Source organism: Podarcis tiliguerta, assembly GCF_965153285.1.
Source record: "Podarcis tiliguerta genome assembly, chromosome: 12".
Lineage (NCBI taxonomy): Eukaryota > Metazoa > Chordata > Lepidosauria > Squamata > Lacertidae > Podarcis > Podarcis tiliguerta.
Genome location: NC_139545.1, coordinates 3333709 through 3349874, shown reverse-complemented (window position 1 = coordinate 3349874; position 16166 = coordinate 3333709).

The following is a 16166-nucleotide window of genomic DNA, read 5'->3' as shown; positions in this document are numbered from 1 at the left end:
TTGTAAGGAGGATGCCCAATTCCTCAAGTGCTGTGGGTCAGGGCAAACGAGGAAGCAACATTAACTTGAAAGCTGCCAATTTTGAACCTAACTAGTGCTGAAGCAACCTCTAAACTTGTGGTGCTCCATGTTGGACTGCTCTTGTAGTAAACATTTTTCTGGATGACTAAGGTTAAAACAATTTACACAGCTGTGGACCAATTGTTCCAGGAAGAGTAATCCCTTTGGCAACGGCTTCCTCTGCTTGTCCTGTTCAGAGGCTTCTCTAGCATAGGAACCAATGCCTAGGGGCCATGGGGTCTTTGGCCCCCACAATGAAATATTTGAGGGGGGCAGGCCCCTACAGAGTTGATGGGCATTCCCATTCAAATGGTGTATGTGCACTGCATCATATGATCAATTATGCATGGCAGAGATTACCTGGGCCCCCATAATACTTCATTCAAATTGGCACCCCTGTTCTCTAGGATCACATAACATGGTAACATATTTACGTAAAACTTTTGAAGTTATTGTGCAATCTCAGTGTACCTTCAGATTTTAATTCAGAAAAGGAAAGGGCTTCACCTGCCAGGTGCTTGGGAAATACTGATCTACAGAAATTTCTGTCCAGAGGGTTGTTCCTAAAATTATGTTGCAATCAAGCACTGGCTTTCCATCTTTTCAAAAAGATTTCTCACTTTCGAACATAGGCCACTGTTGTAAAACCAGGATTCCGGATGAAACTAGATGTGACATTTTAGGTTATTTTGTTCTTGTTCTATTATGTATTTTGTGTTTTTATTTTGTATATTTATGCATCTAAAGATACCCCAAGATCTTCAGATGAAGAACGGTATACAAAATAAATAAATAACTAAATAAATTAAATAGTAGTCACTCACTGGGAAGCCTGAGCCGTCTCAGAATCAGGGGGCATAGGAGGTTGTAGCTTCCTGCCCTGCTCCCAGAAAATTGCATCAGAATCTTTCATTTGCATTTTTCATCAATGGGAGCTTCCTTTAAACATAAGCAGTAGCTTATCAATAGACTGCGGCAGAGAGAAAAAGAGTTAAACCCCCCTCCCCTAATTGCAGTCACACAATTAACATCACATCTAGTTTGGCCCTTGGTTACGAGATGTGTGTGTGTGTGTGTGTGTGTGAGAGAGAGAGAGAGAGAGAGAGAGAGATTTAGGAATGAGTGCATCTTTTTCTCAGATACTTCATTAGCACAGCTCCTGCTCCTTTACACAACTTGTAGCTAAAATCCTATCCACTGTCCCTTCTACCAGCCCTCACATATATTAAATGCTGCCTTGGAAAATAATACGGCAGTTGTCTTAAAAATGCTGTGAATATTCCCATATAAACTGGGGAGCACAGCTAAAATGGCTGTTGAGATAGGAGCAAATAATAATCAGAGAACTTTAGAGTTGGAAGGAACCCTGAGGGTCATCTAGTCCAACCCCCTGCAATGCAGGAATCTTTTGCCCAACATGGGGCTCAAACCCACAACCCTGAGATTTTGAGTCTCATGCTCTACCAACCTAGCTATCCCAGGTTGCTACCTCTCCATAATGCTTTGCCTCTGTGGAAGTGAACAAGTAGCTACGCCCGTCTGTGTTGTGTCACTCCAAATAGATCTGGGTTTTTAAAATTCCTCCTCATTGACTATTTGGTAGCAACAGATTCAATTTTCTGCTCTATTTACCAGTTAATAAGTATTATGAATTGCACCAAAATCTTGATGGTGAGAAGAAATTCAAAATGGAGTTGTTCATTAAAAAAATTAAAATGCAGGTTTTTTGAGCTGCTTTGGAACTGTTATTGTTACACTATGTGTTGCTTTGTGCTGCATTCTGTTTTACTGAATTTGTATGTAGCCATTTTACTGCATTTTTAATTATTTTTTTTTAAAAAATGCAGGAGAGGAAAGGTCTCCCACTGAGTGAAATGGCCAGGAATAAACAGGTGCTATGATTTCTCTGTCGTTTGTTAATGTACATATAATTCTGAGGAGAAGTTTTAGGAGAGGTGAGTAACACTTGCAGCACTCCTAGTTACAACTTTAGGCAGCTGTGATAGTAGAAATTCTCAGTCTCTGATGTTGTAAGGGTGACCCATATATGTACAATTGGAGATAATTGTTGCATGTATCAGGCAATAATGTGATTTAAAAACCCCCCAAATTAAACCAAAAGAAGACAGCTGCCTTTGAAGTCACTAAAATAACTTGTAAGAAATACACTCAGCAAGCTGTCTAAATAGTATTTAAATTTTCCAAACTGAAAGGAGATATAAATCCTATTTTTGAAGTGAGCTCCCCCCCCCCCCTTTCTTGTGATCTGCTTTAGATGGAGATACATGTCACATGTGCTTTTTGGACGGTTGTTTGGGACACATTCTGGAATCAAGACCCACACTCACTAATACCCATGAGGAAAGTCCGACCCTGAAAGTGTGGCCAAGTGACTTTTGGTTTCTTGAAGAGTAGAACTTATAATATTCCAATATATATTACATTCCTTGGTCTGCATCTGGAATAATATGTGTGAAAGACTCCACGAGGCACATTGAAGGTGTTTGGAGGAATGTGATGAACTGTGTTGAGGTTATTTTTTTTTTTACAAACACACACACACACACACACACACAATAAATAAATTTCAGTCAAGTGTGAGACTAGATTTTCTCTTAACTGTGGAAGTGTATACAGTGGTACCTTGGGTTATGAACTTAATTCGTTCCATTCTTAACGTGAAACTGTTCTTAACTTTCACTAATGGGGCCTGCCGCTGCTGCTGCACCGCTGGCCCGTGATTTCCGTTCTCATCCTGGGGCAAAGTTCTCAACCCGAGGTACTCCTTCCAGGTTAGCGGAGTTTGTAACCCAAAGTGTTTGTAACCCGAGGTACCACTGCAGACACATGCTATCCAATTACTTCTTCAAGGGATAACTCCTGATGCTAAAAAGCAAGGCAAATACTATATCTATTTTCTCCAATCATCTAATAGTTGAGCTATGCTTATTTTCTGAATTAAAATGAAGTGCATTCTCTGTTCTTGCATTTGGAAAGGTTTACTTGGAGAGTATGAAATGGTAATAATTACCTCCTCTCAAGAAAATCCCACCCCATACAATTCTGTTTTAATTACTCTCCTGAACATGCTTTTGGATCAGAAGGAGGTAAGCCCAGAGCAAAAATATGAAAAATTCCTTCAGTACCTTAAAGACTAATGAATTTATTATGACATAAGCTATGTGGACAAAAATCTACATAAGCAGAAGCATGAAGAATTATTCCTAGTTAGTAGTTTTTTTAATATATGGATATATTAAGAAGGGGGTTAATGCTATAAATAATGAGGCGAAATAGTAATGTGATACAAAAAGGTATAACCTGAAATTATACAATTAAAGAAAGCAAAATAAACATAGTGATTAAACTCATTTGATTAATCTCTTTTTTAATGGCTGCATGCTAGCGCAGTGAGAGGTTCCCAGAAGTTCAACCTAGGGAAAGTGTTAAGTTGTGGGTGAACATATCAGACAACACAGCGATTCTTCAAACAGTTCTTGTTTATTCACAGGCCAGAACAGAACTGAACTGAAGGGTTCAGCCAGCCTGCTTATGTAGAGCTCCACTAGAATGCAACAGGAACCATTTTCTGTAACTATCCAATCACTGAACGTCACTTTCAATCCCTTATTTGCATATGTGGACCTGAACTATCTACAGTATCCCCCTGCTGGCCCAGGGTGAGAACTTCAGTACATAACAGAAAGTCTCTATGTTTGGTTTATGAAGCCTCCAAAACAATTGTTCAGGTGAGGAGGTGGGGTTTGGCAGAGGTGAGGTTTCCAAATTTCAAGCAGTTCTTCTTACCTGTCACTAGCTGGAAAGGGCTGCACCTCTGCTAAGTGAAAGCCAGTAATGCTAAGGGCCCATTTATATTACCAGCTCCTGGCTAATAATGCCATTTTGGGTGTTTAGTGGGAAACAAGCAATCACCCTCCTTCTGTTTCATGCAGCACTTGATTATTCCTCAGGAGGATATTTCTGTTCAACTAACTGAGCTTAATTAATTGGGCTTATGTACCGGGTAAGCATACCAAGGATATCTCTTTGCTTTGCAATCCCTTTGCTTCACCAAAGAAGTGTCTGCTTATCTTGTACTGATATGACTACTATTGTTGTTACCATGCATGAAAAAGTAACCATAAGAGGAGCTCTCAAAATACTTTCCTTTTTTTTTTACATTTAAACCCCTCCACAATTTAGCCATCCAAGTGCACCTGTGATGGGATGATGAGCTGCTTGTGCGTAAAATGCAAGTCCCTCAGAGTTTGATCGGGTTTTCAAACCTCTCCCTGTGACGCAGCCCCTCCAGCATGGCTGCGTCAATCGCTAGCAGAATCCGAAAGTGGTTGCTCTCGGAATCGTTTCCAACATAAAAGCTCCTTAACGGAAACACGTCTTCTGGACTCTCGGCGTGACAGTTTCCGGCGAGGAATGGGTGTCCCTATAAGAGGTCCTGAGACCTCCCCGCTGTTTTCGCTGGAAGCGTCTCTGAGCCATCCCTCCGACTCACCTTCCCTTGAAGTTCCTGCTCTCCCCCTACTGGTTCCCTCTTCAGCTGCCGCGTCTCTTTCAACCTCCGTGAGCCTTTGCACCTCCTGTCCTTCCGATGGCAGTTCCCTGACATCCACCTCCCCTCCAGGGCCCCCTTCACCCCCTCCCGTCTCCTCCCCTACGGGTTGTGAGGAGGTAAAACCCCTGAAAGAACCCTCCTCATTGTCCGAAGTTTCGAACACTTCCCTCCACTTATTGCTGTCCCTGGTCTCTCGGTACTCCTCGTCATCGGAGTCCATTCCCTCTTCCAACTCCGACTCCGCGAATCCTTCCAGTTCCTCTTCCTCGTCGGTGGTGCCGAAATACTCCCTCCTAAACCTTGCTACCGGCTGTGGTTTCCTCGGGAATCGTAGGTGGAACGTTTCTGTTAAAACCTCGTCATTGACCTCACCTGCAGTCACCCAGGTGTTTTCTGACTCCGGTTCCCCTTCCCACGCCACCAAATACTCCACCTGATTTCCCTTCCACCTGGAATCGAGGATTTCCGCTACATGGTTGCTGCTTTCCCTTTCTTCCAAGGCTGGTCCCCTGGTGTGCTCCCCTTCACGTCCCCCCCGGTATGGTGACAGTAACGACCTGTGGAACACTGGGTGCAATTTCATGTGGTTGGGTAACCGGAGTTTGAAAGCCACTGGGTTGACCTGCTGAATGACCTCAAAGGGTCCCAATCTCTTGGGTCTTAATTTTTTACAACCCCCTTTGAACGGCAACCCTTGGGTTGACAGCCACACCTGATCCCCCACCCTTATGGTTTCACCTTCCCTTCTGTTCTTGTCTGCCTGCTTCTTATATTGTGCCTTGGCCCTTTCTAAGTTGAGCTGGAGCTGCTGATGGATCGCTTCCATCTCTTCTACAAAATGTTCGGCCGCTGGGACGCTCCATCTCTCGCCTCCATCCCCTGGAAATGCCCTGGGGTGACACCCGTAATTAGCCAAAAAGGGGCTCATCCCTGTGGACACATTCTCCGCATTATTGTAGGCAAATTCTGCCAGCGCCAACTTTTCGACCCAATCGTTCTCTCTGTCATTGACATAACACCTCAGATATTGTTGGAGGATGCCATTTGCTCTTTCCGCCTGCCCGTTGGTTTCAGGGTGCCGGGCAGTCGAAAAATTGACTTGCACGTGCAGCAAGCTCATGAGCTTCCTCCAGAACCTGGAAGTAAATTGTTTGCCGCGGTCTGAGATCACCCTCAAGGGGGCGCCGTGCAACCTAAAGATGTGTTCTACAAACAACTTCGCTGTTTCTTCCGCTGTGACTGCATGTGAGCATGCTACAAAGTGGCACATCTTAGTTAACAGGTCTACTACTACCATGATGGCTGTTTTCCCCTTGGATTTAGGCAGATCCGTCATAAAATCTATTGATACCGCTTCCCAAGGCCTTTCTGGTGTGGGTAATGGTTCTAACAACCCTGCCAGTGCCCTTCTTTCCCCTTTGGCTCTCTGACATTGGTCGCACCCTCTTACATACTCCTTTACATCTTCCCTCACCTTGGGCCACCAAAACTCCCTGGTAACCATCCACATGGTCTTGTGTTGCCCAAAATGTCCCGCCGTGGGGCTATCGTGCAACTGCTTGAGTACTCTTCCCCTCAATTCACCTTCTGGTATATACAGTGCCCCTTTGTAATACAATGCCCCATTTCTTTCCTCAAACCCTTCGGGGCTCTCGCCCTCCCCCCTGAGACCTCTGAGCTTATCCTGGGCATACTCATCATTTTCCGTTTCCTCTACCAGTTCTCGTCGCCCCACCAGCGCCGCCCCACACACCCAGCGGTCCTCAGGAATGACATGTCTCTCTTCGATTGCCCCCTCCCCCTCCAAATACTCTGGTTTGCGTGAGAGAGCGTCCGCCCTGACGTTTTCTGGGCCTGGCACATAACAAATTTCAAAGTGGAATTTGGAGAATTCCTGTGCCCATCTCACTTGTCGTTGGTTGAGCACTCGAGCTGTTCTCCAATACTCCAAATTCTTGTGGTCGGTGCACACTTGCACCTTGTGTTGTGCCCCAATTAACAAATGTCTCCACCTCCGGAACGCTTCGTGAATGGCGAGTAGTTCCCTGTCATACACCGTGTAGTTCTGCTCGGACTTATTCAGCTTCCTCGAGAAGAAGGCACACGGTCTCCACTCCGACGTATTCCTTCCCGGTTGAAGAAGTACCGCCCCGATCGCCCGGTCAGACGCGTCTGTTTCCACTCTCATGGGTTTTCGTAAGTCCACATGCAGAAGTTGTTCTTCCGAGGCGAAAGCCCTTTTCAGTTCTTCAAATGCTCGCTCCGCCTCCGCCGTCCAAACAAATTTCTTCTTGCTGCTGAGGCAGTCGGTGATGGGCGCCGTCAAGTGTGCAAAGTTCTTGATGAACTTCCGATAAAAGTTCCCAAACCCCAGGAATCTTTGCACATCCTTCTTGGTCTTCGGTGTCTTCCATTCCAGTACCGCTTGGACCTTGCCTGGATCCATGGCCAATCCTTTGTCTGACAAGCGGTACCCCAGGAATTCCACCTCCTTGGTATGAAACTGGCACTTCTCCAGTTTCACCCACAGCTGATTGGCTTGCAGCCTGCTCAACACTTCTCGCACGTCCCTCACATGCTGCTCCTCATCTTCCGAATACACCAACACGTCATCTAAAAAGGCCACACAATTCTTGTAGAGCAAAGGTCCCAAGACGTGGTTCATAAAACTTTGAAAGCACGTTGAGCCTGCTTGTAGACCGAAGGGCATAACGAGGTATTCAAATGCTCCCAAAGGGGTGAACATGGTGGTCTTCCATTCATCCCCCTTCCTTATGCGTATCAGATTGTACGCCCCCCGGAGGTCCAGTTTTGTAAAAATCTTCCCCTTCCTCACCCTGGTCAAAATGTCATCAATTCGGGGCATAGGAAAAGCCAGGGGTTCCGACACTGCATTCAGGGCCCTGAAGTCCACTACAAGTCTCGGCTTATCTGTGTCTTTTTTGTCCACAAAGAACACTGGGCTGCCCCCCACCGCTCGGGACTCTCTGATGAAACCTCGCTTCAGGTTTTTGTCAATGAACTCCCTCAACTCCTGCATCTCCCTGTCTGACATGGCGTACAGCTTGCCCACTGGGAGTTGGGCCCCAGGGAGTAGGTTGATTTGACAGTCAAAGGGTCTATGCGGCGGCAGTTTGTCTGCTTCCCTTTCGCTGAATACGTTGCTCAGATCTGCGTATTGCGGGGGCACCTTCCCTTTATCCATTACTTCCATCCCGGCTAGGGTGACTCTGGCTCCTCCCGGGACCTTCCCCTGCTTGCAGTGTTCCAGGCAATGCGCTGATCCAAAGGAGACCACCCTCTGATGCCAGCCCACTAGCGGATCGTGTAGCGCCAGCCAGCTCATCCCCAAAATGATGGGAGCTCCTCCCAAGGTGGCCACATTAAACGCTATCCGTTCGGTGTGCCTTGCCACCCTCATTATCATCGGGACTGTCTGTTGGCTAACTTCTCCTCCCAACAGCTCTCTGCCGTCAATCGTGGTCACCTGCAGGGGGTTACTTAAAGGGATGGTCTGTATCTGGTGCTCCGCTGCAAACTCCTTACTCATGAAATTACAGGAGCTGCCTGAATCCAAAAGTGCCTTGATCTGTAGTGGGTGTCCGTTTGGTAGCTCTAGCAACACCTCTATCACTAAAGCAGGTCTGGGAGGGTCTGGCGTGGTCACTTTCACTGCTCTTTGGCCTGGCTGCTGTGCCCCAACGGTGGCAGCCAGGCGTTGGCTTTTACTTGCTCCTTGCTTTCCTCCTCCTTCTCCCCAACAGCTCCTGCCATCCCTTGCCATTCCTTTCTTTGCGGGCAAACTCTGGCAAAGTGCCCTGGCTGTTGGCAGAGATAACATTTCTTGGCGCTCTTTCCCTCCTTCTTACGCCCTTCACTGGGATTTGAAACTGCGCGCGCCCGCGCTGTTCCAACTTCCATCGGCTCTCCCGGCGGGAAAGGTGGCTCTGGAATGTCTGGAATGCGGAGCTCCCTCCAACGTTCTCCTTTCCCTTCCCGCCTTTCCAAAGCCCTCGCTTCCTGGCGCGCTCCTATGGCCAGCGCGGATTTGGTCAGCTGGTCCATAGACTCCGCCCTGGGCCCCCGGGAAAGTTCATCTTTAAGGGCCGAAGAAAGCCCCTCTTCGAAAAGCATCTGGATGGGTTCCGCCGATAGGTCCCACCCCAATTTATGAATCAACATAGTAAACTCAGTCCAGTACTCACGGACAGATCGGCTCCCCTGTTTGCAAGCCATTAACTGCCTCCGCGCCACTCCCTGCTCAATGTCGCTGGAAAACATCAGGTCCATGGCACGAAAAAACTTCCTCGTGTCCTTTAGGATCTCATTATTCACTGCCATCAGGGGTCTAACCCAGTCCTTCGCCCCCGATTCGAGATGGCCAATTACAAAAGCCACTCGCAATTCCTCGTCGGGGAAGTCATCAAACTGCAGGTTGAGAGCGTATTGCATCTCTGTTCTAAAGGCATGATAGTTTCTGGGATCCCCCCCGAATTTCTGCACCAATCCTGGCACCTTTCTGGCGAGTGGGGTGGCTTTCTCCTTCCCCTTTTCTGCATCCTGAGCCCTCCTCTCCTCAAGCCTCGCCGTTTGCATGGCAAGCTGGATCTCCAACGCCCTGTACCTTTCTTCCAGGCTTGGACCCCCTCCAGCTGCTCCTGTTCCTCCGGTTCCGGCTGGGTCGCTCATGATGCCTCTCCCTGCACAAGCTGGCTTTCGGTGACTTTCGGATTGCTGTGATGGGATGATGAGCTGCTTGTGCGTAAAATGCAAGTCCCTCAGAGTTTGATCGGGTTTTCAAACCTCGCCCTGTGACGGAGCCCCTCCAGCATGGCTGCGTCAATCGCTAGCAGAATCCGAAAGTGGTTGCTCTCGGAATTGTTTCCAACATAAAAGCTCCTTAACGGAAACACGTCTTCTGGACTCTCGGCGTGACAGTTTCCGGCGAGGAATGGGTGTCCCTATAAGAGGTCCTGAGACCTCCCTGCTGTTTTCGCTGGAAGCGTCTCTGAGCCATCCCTCCGACTCACCTTCCCTTGAAGTTCCTGCTCTCCCCCTACTGGTTCCCTCTTCAGCTGCCGCGTCTCTTTCAACCTCCGTGAGCCTTTGCACCTCCTGTCCTTCCGATGGCAGTTCCCTGACAGCACCCTTTGAACTTTTCTGAATCTCAACTTTCACAGACTTAGTCCTCTTCCCCGTATCTTCCCATTACTGCAAGGAAAATCTGAAACGAGGTCCCTGATCCAGAGATGGTGGTTGCTCGTCATGCTGAGGGCAAGATGCCAATACCATGAGTAGAAGTAGTTGCATGAGGGGTAACGGAGCACATAAAGCTGAGCACATTGAATTAAATAACCATGTGCAGGGGTGTGTTGACACCAGTGTGCACGAGGTTGTTGCCTCTCTCACACACATCTCCTTTATAGACAATTACCATTAGTGTTGCTAGCAGTGGCTGCCACACTGACAGCCTACAGAATATGGGCCTACAGGGTTGCATACAAGCAGGTGGGTTTCATCAGCAGGAGACTGTCCATCTCCAGACTGCTCACTTATGCATGCCACACTGGCTTCCCTCAGGCCAGGATTAAGAACTCTTGTCTCTCCAGAATACACTGGGATGGAAGAAAACATATGTAGAAAGATGAAAGAGCACCGTTTTCCTGGGCCTTTTCTTGTTTTCGTTTTCCTCATGATGACTAACTACAACATTTTGCTGTGCCTATCTAGTGAAAGCAAGGAAGAAATGGATGCCATTTCCATAATAAATGCAGAAGGACCTGAAAAGATTAGAGTTCCCTGCTGTTTCAAAGATGTGGTGCCTTCGTATCATTCAGTCCACCTTGGGCAGTGACACAGACATGGTATTGTAGAGAAAACAAGCATTCAAAGTGTATTGTTTAATTTCCATAGAAGGTAACTTAAACTGCTGGAAACTGAAGTGCAGAATATTAAAACTGTTGTATGCACTTCAACGGAGGAAGGTTTTATCCCAGGAGACTAGGGGGCTGTAAAGGCAAGCACAGATGCAGGTGGGAGATAGGCAGCAAAGCAACATTTTAGCCAAAACAAAGATGGATGAGAGAAGCAAATTTAAAATACTTTATGTGTGAAGTTAGTGGTCTTTGTCATTGTTCAGGCTCAGTGTCTCTATAGCTTAAAAGCACAGATCACTGTCTCCATGTCATTATCTATAATTATTTTTCTGTTAACCCTGAAGAAGTGGCACATGGAAGGGAGTCAGGGTGGTTGAAGTTGTACTTAAGCAGCTAAAAATAACAACCTTTATTCTGCAAAGTGGTTAATGTAAATGACTGAGGAATGATGTCATAGTATCTCGATGCAGTGCTGGGGTGCAATCTAAGGAGCTTGCTTCTCTTTTCCCACAGAAATCTGAAATACTGCCATTGCATGGTGATTTGCTAGTTAGCAGTAAAATAATAATTTTTTTGCCTCTGCCCACCCACCAATGCTCTTATCATTAACTCAAAAATCCATTTATTCAGACCAACCCAAATGTCACAACTCTTCATCAAGCAAAGCAGAGGGTGGGAGAATTGGTGGGGCCTCGGGGTGAAACACCTGCAGAAATTAGACTGGGTGTTGCAGCCAAGATGTCAGCTTGCAGACATGGTTTGAAGATGGAGAGTGCAGAATGACTATGTCTTCCTAGTCCAAGGTGCCACAGATATAAAGTTACATACCTAAGGACCCTAGGATTAAGAAGCAAACAATGTTCTCCATTTCTGAGAAATTAAAGTCAGGGTTATAAGCCAGATCTTATTATTAAGGGATAAAGATAAAGATTTCCCCTTCCTAAATCTCCCCTCCAGTCTCCAGAAAACCCCTACAACGTTGGTGGTTTCCTCAAGTGAGTCCTGCCAGTCTTCTTTAGTAGGCAGTGTTGGGTTTGAAAATGAGAAAGAAAGATTTACATTCTTGCTCATCTTTGGAAGCTCACTAGGTTCCCTGGGGCAAATCACTCTGTCTCCACCTAGCCTGCCTCTCAGAAATACAGTGGGGATGAGATTTGTGGCACCAAGTGGAAAATCAATATGCAGTGTGAATTCCAACCCTGCTGTGATTGCTAGCTCTCCTTCCAATGCAAAAGACCCATTTCCCTCCATGCCAGAATTTTGTAATCACCATCACCCCTTAAAACTACTCTTCATATCAGGAAATGTCAGCATATATTATATTCTTTCTTGCATGAAGCAACATTTGGCATAATCATTCCAGAAACCAATTGTATAAGCACCCATGTAAATCCACCCTTTTATTAATCGATGCCATGTGCCTAAGAGATGGGTTACTATAAGAACAAGACCAGGAGCTGCAAAATAAAACAACTTCCTTCAAAGTCTGCAGCAACTGTCAACTCTGTGGATGTGGCAGAAGGTCATTTGATGCATGTCCAGCACTAAGGCCTTTCTCAGAATCATTGCTTTTATGGTGCTTTTCATAGCTTTCTTAAAAGAAGTAACCGCAACAGTAAAGAGGCTAGTAATAACTTACAATTATGGCAACTACTTTTATCTGCCCACAAAGCCACTCTTGCATTGGGTCAGAGGCTGCCTGCTGTGCTCCTTTCGCATCCCTGCACATTCCATTGCCAAACAATTATTTCAGTATTGTGGAGTGGATGCTTCTGAACTTTGGGTGTGAATTGCACCAAGGACCTCCTTGGCTGTGGCTAGTTGTTAGGGGGAAATAGTATCTGTTGGGATCAGAATTTGAAGCCTCCTGCTCAGCTTCCTGCTGCTGCACACCTGGTCTACAGGGGGCTATTTCTCCTTCCCTCAGCTTCTCCTGACTCATGGTATTTATTTCTTTGTCAAGGATATGAGCATGTGGCCAAGCAGCTTGATGTCCATTTTGGTCATTCATCAAAAATGGTCATGCTTACCATGTTGCATAAATGCTTTTATACTTTTAAGACAGTGTGGGAAAGATTGTTTGACAGATTGGGAACAGAGAAGGGAATTGATCAGTAATTTCTTTAATTGATAGCACTCAAATTAAGAGATGAATTCATCATAAACAATAGGTTGACCACATTGAAGCAGTGAGCGAATACCAGCAATTTACTTCTGTATCATTCAGTGTAGGTCAGTCATATAGTATCTGAAAATATTTTGAGCAGTGACATCGGTGGGATCTGGCAATTTTGCAAAAAGGGCAGCCTAGTCCTACTGCTCTGCCAAAATGGCTACTGCATGCACCTCTGTGTTATCCTGTCTTCACACAGAAGCAACTCATAAAAACAAAAATGTCAGCTTTTCTAGTGCATGCAAAAGGGAGAGCAGGACTGCACTGATTACCCCACTCTAAGATGTGGCGCACTGTGTTGGCATCATCCCATCAGTGCCCACACATTTGTGGGCTGTGTGTGTGTGTGAGCAGCCAAAGATGCATAGGCGCGCCACACAACTGGGAGCCCCAATTATGCACGGCTTAGGCAACCCTTGAAATATGTGGCACTGAATGTGCCACAGGCTTTGAGGGAGGGAGCATCAGGGGGCATAACATCACAGGGTTCTAGCAATGTGGTTCCACTTCCCTCTTCTCCACACAAAAGTCATATGAACAGGGGTATACAAATACAGTAAGTGGAGCATCAGCAGCAACCATTCTCATGGCTACTATGCAGCTCAACCCCCAAATCCTGATGACACCTGTGCACAACACCTGCAGACGCTGCATGGAAACCATTCTTCATGGCCACCCATTTCCTTTTCCCTCCCTCCAACCAGTCTGGGGTTCTACAACAGGGAACATGAGCCCTTCCCTCAGTGGTGCCCTGGGCTCATGCAACTTCTCTGTTGTTTGCTTTTATAACAATGTGTAAACAGCAGCATACAAAAGGTTTGCCTGGAAGCTAATGTACTTGCTCAGAAGTGTGAGGGAAGTTGTGACTTATTACAGCAGCTCTTGTCAGAATTTATGACTTGTGAATGCTGACCATTCACACATCCCATGCACAGTTGATGCAATGTAATTTGTTTTCTTTGGTGTAAAGGTGAAAAACTCCAGTTAGGTGTCTTCCCTTAACAGTGGTGGATTTGCATTGCAGCACCAGAGAATGAAATCAACCTCCAAGTGTTAACACAGCATTTTGCCTTTCGCCTTAAAATAAAAGCCCTATATTTATTTATCTGTTATACATAATAAATCACAGGGAGATGGTGTGAAAAGGCCTCAGCTTAGGTCAGTTCAAAGGAGACAGCTGTTTTTCAGTCTAAAGGACAGTAGTTATACAGTGAATTTATGCAGCAGCACAAGTATACCATATTTACTCTTGGTACATTGCAACCCTTTTTCTTTTTTAAAGCTTTCCTTCCTCCTGATTAGGACCAATAATTTGAGGGGGAGGGATTATTTGTTTTGTGGTAATGGAGGCCCTACTAATTGGTAACCTTTGTGCCCTACTGTGGTGTGGCAGGCACAAGCGTTGATCATGCTTTGAGCAGCTGCTTAGCACATTGCCCAACCAAAGTGAAAATGCATCACCCTAAAATGGTCACAATGTCCATAAAAAATAGAAGAATAGGTATGGTAATTTACATATGTGGATGTAAATGGATAAATAATGACTATTACTTAAATAGAAATTCAATATGCCTTACCATAGTGGGGAAGACTGTGACCTGGTGACCTATGTAGTTGCTCAGTCAATTAATGTGATTCAGTTTCTCAGTACATTCAGAGTTACTGCTAAAAGAGGCCAGGAAAATTTTGCTGCAAGGCTTGAGGGTAAAAGAAGCAAAAGACAGCAAGGATCAGGAAGTTCCATATTATCTTTAAACTCCTTTTGTGAACCAATCTGTACATTATAGAAAAAGGTTAATAATAAATGGTGCATGTAAATTGACATGCCACATTGTTATGTGAAGGACCAGATGCGATGGGGGTAAACCCATTCTCATATCATAGAAACATATTGTTGGAAGGGACCCCAATACAGGACTTGCAGCTAAAGAATCCCTGGCAGATGGTCATTCAACCTCTGTTAAAAAACTTCCAGTGAAGGAGACTCCACCACCTTCCGAGTTGGTCTATTCCACTGTCAGATGGGTCTGACCATTCATTTGCTGTCATTGGAATCCATTGGTTTGGATTCTACCCTCTGGAGCAGCAAAAAACAAGTTTGCTCCATCTTCCATGTGTCAGGTCTTCAGATATTTGAAGATGGCCATTTCAGTATATCACCTCTCAGTCTTCTCCAGGCTAAACATACCCAACTCCCTCAGCTGTTCATCATAAGGCTTTACATTGTTATAGAATACTTTAAATCTCCTGACATTAAATTTATTGACATTGGGTCTTACTTCAACATGATTCTTCACTGTACCTGAGAAGAGCAGGCTGTCTAAGAGATGCAGGCCAGGCCATGTGGCACACCAACATCTCACCACCTTTTAGCCACCAGAGGCTGACACGTCACATTGTCTAATGGTTTTAAAGGGAGAATTAGACAAAATCATGAAGGCTAGATCTTTCATCAGCTATTAACAGTGAAACCTCCATGTTACACCAAAGAAAACAAATTACATTGCATCAACTGTGCATGGGATGTGTGAATGGTCAGCATTCACAAGTCATAAATTCTGACAAGAGCTGCTGCTGTAATAAGTCCCAACTTCCCTCACACTTCTGAGCAAGTACATTAGCTTCCAGGCAAACCTTTTGTATGCTGCTGTTTACACATTGTTATAAAAGCAATCAACAGAGAAGCTGCATGAGCCCAGGGCACCACTGAGGGAAGGGCTCTTGTTGAGGACCAACAATGTGGATGGGAAACTTCAAGCCCTGCTTGAGGGTATCCTATATATAGGCTCAAGCATTTCCTATATTTGTCCACTGTTGGATGAAAGATGATGGAGCACCTGCTCTGGTCTAGGAGGGCTTCCCTTGTATTCTTAGATAATTATTCTTTGTATTTTATAAGACCTAAAATCTCTTCTTACTTTCTTTACGTAATACATTTACCAACCCACCCTTGATACCTCCTTCTGAAGTTCTTCATCTTGATTACTGAGCACTTGCTCAAAAATAAATAATAGCTCTAGTCTTGTATCACAAGGTTAAATGGGGCTCTTTTACATGGCAACAAATATTGTGTGAGCTTCACTACATCATACCACACCATGAGTTTTGAGTTTGGTGAATTTGGACCAAGTCCTCTACAATGTAGAATTTTCTGTTCCAACAGGTCAGTAGGTGCTAATGCCTGCTTTGCTTTTTTGGAGAGCAGAAAGTGGATCATAGCTTTCAAGGAGCTTACATCTGGTTAGCTAAGCCAGAATACAATTGCTTCCAACAACCATCTGCGTGCAATGCCTTTTGTAGAGCTGCAGCAGAGAGGCCATTAACACCCAAGGAAATGCAGTGTGCCTGTTGTTTGGCATGAGTTCTAAAAGCATATTGCTTACAAAGACCATATATGTCTATTCCCTATCTTGTACGTCAGTGTAATTTGTGCAGTTCCCAATGGAGGGGCAGAAAGCAAGATCATTACCCCTTAGATTTTCAG